The following is a 5,000-nucleotide window of genomic DNA, read 5'->3' on the forward strand; positions in this document are numbered from 1 at the left end:
TTGCGGGGGAATTGTTAATGGGCGTCGGCGTGCTGGGTGACGATGTGGAGATGTGGAACGCCGAGCCAGATCTATCTTATTTGTTTGCTTGGCCCACTGGACTTTGCATGGGCTTTGCAACACTGTGTGCTAGGTTAAATCACGGCCAATAGAGTGAGTGTTTTTAATGATCCTGATCTGATAAGGGGACTAGAGGTAAAAGAGCCGTTAGGAGGCAGTGATCACAACACGATAAGTTTTACTCTGCAAATGGAAAGGTAGAAGGGAAAATCGGAAGTGTCTGTATTACAGTATAGCAAAGGGGATTACAGAGGCATGAGGCGGGAGCTGGCCAAAATTGACTGGAAGGAGGCCCTAGCAGGGAAGACGGTAGAACAGCAATGGCAGGTATTCCAGGGAATAATGCAGAGGTTGCAGGATCAATTTATTCCAAAGAGGTGGAAAGACTCTAAGGGGAGTAAGAGACACCTGTGGCTGACAAGGGAAGTCAGGGACAGCATAAAAATTAAGGAGAGGAGGTATAACATAGCAAAGAAGAGTGGGAAGACAGAGGATTGGGACTCTTTTAAAGAGCAACAAAAGTTAACTAAAGAGGCAATGCGGGGAGAAAAGATGAGGTGCGAGGGTAAACTAGCCAATAATATAAAGGAGGATAGCAAAAGTTTTTTTAGGTACGTGAAGAGGAAAAAAATAGTCAAGGCAAATGTGGGTCCCTTGAAGACAGAAACGGGGGAATTTATTATGGGGAACAAAGAAATGGCAGACGAGTTAAACCGTTACTTTGGGTCTGTCTTCACTGAGGAAGATACACACAATCTCCCAAATGTTCTAGGGGCCGGAGAACCTAGGGTGATGGAGGAACTGAAGGAAATCCACATTAGGCAGGAAATGGTTTTGGGTAGACTGATGGGACTGAAGGCTGATAAATCCCCAGGGCCTGATGGTCTGCATCCCAGGGTACCTAAGGAGGTGGCTCTAGAAATAGTGGAAGCATTGGAGATCATTTTTCAATGTTCTATATAGATTCAGGATCAGTTCCTGTGGATTGGAGGATAGCAAATGTTATCCCACTTTTTAAGAAGGGAGGGAGAGAGAAAACGGGTAATTATAGACCAGTTAGTCTGACATCAGTGGTGGGGAAGATGCTGGAGTCAATTAGAAAAGACGAAATTGCTGAGCATTTGGATAGCAGTAACAGGATCATTGCGAGTCAGCATGGATTTACGAAGGGGAAATCATGCTTGACAAATCTACTGGAATGTTTTGAGGATGTAACTAGGAAAATTGACAGGGGAGAGTCAGTGGACGTGGTGTACCTCGACTTTCAGAAAGCCTTCGACAAGCTCCCACATAGGAGATTAGTGGGCAAAATTAGGGCACGTGGTATTGGGGGTAGGGTACTGACATGGATAGAAAATTGGTTGACAGACGGAAAGCAAAGAGTGGGTATAAATGGGTCCCTCTCGGAATGGCAGGCAGTGACCAGTGGGGTACCGCAAGGTTCGGTGCTGGGACCCCAGCTATTTACGATATGCATTAATGACTTAGACGGAGGGATTAAAAGTACCATTAGCAAATTTGCAGATGATACTAAGCTGGAGGGTAGTGTGAATTGTGAGGAAGATGCAATAAGGCTGCAGGATGACTTGGACAGGTTGTGTGAGTGGGCGGATACATGGCAGATGCAGTTTAATGTAGATAAGTGCGAGGTTATTCACTTTGGAAGTAAGAGTAGAAAGGCAGATTATTGTCTGAATGGTGTCAAGTTAGGAGGAGGGGGAGTTCAACGAGATCTGGATGTCCTAGTGCATCAGTCAATGAAAGGAAGCATGCAGGTACAGCAGGCAGTGAAGAAAGCCAATGGAATGTTGGCCTTCGTAACCAGAGGAGTTGAGTATAGGAGCAAAGAGGTCCTTCTACAGTTGTAGCGGGCCCTGGTGAGACCGCACCTGGAGTACTGTGTGCAGTTTTGGTCTCCAAATTTGAGGAAGGATATTCTTGCTATGGAGGGCGTGCAGCGTAGGTTCACTAGGTTAATTCCCGGAATGGCGGGACGGTCGTATGTTGAAAGGCTGGAGCGATTGGGCTTGTATACACTGGTATTTAGAAGAATGAGGGGGGATCTTATTGAAACATATACGATAATTAGGGGATTGGACACATTAGAGGCAGGAAACATGTTCCCAATGTTGGGGGAGTCCAGAACAAGGGGCCACCGTTTAAGAATAAGGGGTAGGCCATTTAGAACGGAGATGAGGAAGAACCTTTTCAGTCAGAGAGTGGTGAAGGTGTGGAATTCTCTGCCTCAGAAGGCAGTGGAGGCCAGTTCGTTGGATGCTTTCAAGAGAGAGCTGGATAGAGCTCTTAAGGATAACGGAGTGAGGGGGTATGGGGAGAAGGCAGGAACGGGGTACTGATTGAGAGTGATCAGCCATGATCGCATTGAATGGCGGTGCTGGCTCGAAGGGCTGAATGGCCGACTCCTGCACCTATTGTCTATTGTCTATTGTCTATAATCAACCACTTTATTTTGCCCGTCTTTGTGACTCCTCTTTGACACGTCGATCACCGCTGAGGCTGTTTTACCTGTTTCCCCTATGTACCGTAAGGTACACTCCTTACATTGAACTGCATACACCCCATTATTTCGCTCACGGGTTATCCTCTGTGCTATCCAGTCTCTCCTGTCACCCTGTTCTATGTTTTTGTCTATTACCCAGTGGGAGCAGGCCCCATATTGACATTAATTTGTAACCCTACTGCTCCCCTCGTCTGCTGGTTTTATCACCATCTCATGTTTATCCCTCAGCTCTGCCGTGGTCTCCCTCTCTTTTTTTCTGGTGAGGTTCGGCCTATCCTTTGTCATGGGCATATCCCAGGCTGTTTTAGTAACGTTCTTTTAAAACGTGTCGTGTTTGTTTGGCTTTACCCACGTTCCAGCATTAGAGGCCAATTTTTGCAATGTTTCCTGGGTGGGATTTGCCGGTTTTACAAATGGTGTCACTATCTCACCCTGCTTCCTGATACCCTTATGGGGTCGGCTCTGTTCTTGCAGAACCCTCGGGTGGTGCAGAGTCTGGGCCTTGTTATCAATATCTTGCCCTGCTTCCCGATACCCTTGCGGGTTCGGCTCTGTTCTTGCAGATCCCTCAGGTGGTGCAGAGTCTGGGCGGCATCGTCACCCAGCACACCGACGCCCACTGAAAATTACCCACGCACAGTGCGCGCCTGGAGCGGCAGTAGTTCAAACTACCCCTACCCCTACCCCTACCCCTACCCCTACCGCTACCCCTACCCCTACCCCTACCCCTAACCCTAACCCTAACCCTAACCCTAACCCTAACCCTAACCCTAACCCTAACCCTAACCCTAACCCTAACCCTAACCCTAACCCTAACCCTAACCCTAACCCTAACCCTAACCCTAACCCTAACCCTGACCCTAATGCAGGCAGAGTTATTTATAAAGTGGCCCAGACTCTGCACCACCTGAGGGTTTTGTAACAGAACCAACCCCATAAGGGTTTCAGGAAGCAGGGCAAGATATTGATAACAAGGCGCAGACTCTGCACCACCTCAGGGTTCTGCAAGAACAGAGCCGACCCCATAAGGGCATCAGGAATCAGGGCAAGATATTGATAAAATGGCCCAGACTCTGCACCACCTGAGGGTTCTGCAAGAACAGAGCCGACCCCATAAGGGCATCAGGAAGCAGGGCAAGATATTGGTAACAAGGCCCACGGGGAAGGCGGCATACTTTGGGGTTATTTTGTAGTGAGTTTTGAAGGCATGTGCTAGTGTTACGCATACCGAGGGCGCGCAAAGTTCGGCGCGCCCGGGCCAAAACGCCTCTGCTGGCCGCGGCCGAGTCGGCCGACGGATTGCCACGGACTTGCTTGACGACCTGTCACTCTCCGTGCATCGGTTGCACGCCCGGTTCGTCCTTTCCATTTGTTTCATGATGTACACGCGGCAGGCGGAATATTTTAAAAGCACTGTTCTGTTCGAAGTGCACAATGGCCGTTGGGGCAATGCAACTGGGGGTCGGTCGACCGGCTGACGACGCCTGCCTGCCGATTTGGTTCACGATGTCCCCGCCGAAGGCGGCATACTTGAAAGTACTGCCGTTCGCGGCGCGCAATTTGCAGGGGGGAGGAATTGTTAGTGGACGTCTGTGTGCTGGGTGACGATGCTTGCCGACTTGGTTCATGCCGTCCACGCCGAAGACGGCGCCGTTTAAAGTACTGCCGCTCGAGGTGCACAATTTGCGGGGGAATTGTTATTGGGCGTCGGCGTGCTGGGTGACGATGTGGAGATGAGGAACGCCGAGCCAGATCTATCTTATTTGTTTGCTTGGGCCACTGGACTTTGCATGGGCTTTGCATCATTGTGTGCTACGTTAAATCACGGCCAATTGAGTGAGTATTTTTTATTCAACCACTCTATTTTGCCCGTCTTTGTGACTCCTCTATGACACGCCGATCACCGCTGACGTGTTAATCTGCGTGTTAGGTATCTCGGGGGTCAGTTGGACGGACAGATGTGTAAGGGTTTTGTTCGGAAGGATCGTTGAGTGTAAACGGTGAACGGGGGTTAAAGGCCCTGAGGTTTCAATCCTCTAAAGAATGTAAAAGGTCTGACGCGTTAGCTAGCAGCTAATGAGGTGAACCTAGCAGCTAATGAGGCTCTCTCTCTCTCTCACGGCCCCGGGACTCCCTCCCTCCCTCCTCCCTCTTGGAACCCTCCCTGCGTGGGGGGGGGGGGGGCACGAAGAAAAAGAGGGTATAAGAAGAATCCAGTGGAAGGAGTAGGGACTGGGGGCGAGGTCAGACAGCCTATCCGGCTAATAAAGCATCATGAGGTTAGGTATAAACTCTGATGACTGCATAAACTCGCCCCTAATGGGGGGGGGGGGGGGGGGGGGGCACTCTCTCCCCCACCCCTCTCTCCCCAGTGCCACTCCCTCCGACCCCCCCCCCACTCTCTTCGTGTCGCTGGGCC

Source organism: Rhinoraja longicauda, unplaced genomic scaffold (assembly GCF_053455715.1).
Source record: "Rhinoraja longicauda isolate Sanriku21f unplaced genomic scaffold, sRhiLon1.1 Scf000100, whole genome shotgun sequence".
Lineage (NCBI taxonomy): Eukaryota > Metazoa > Chordata > Chondrichthyes > Rajiformes > Arhynchobatidae > Rhinoraja > Rhinoraja longicauda.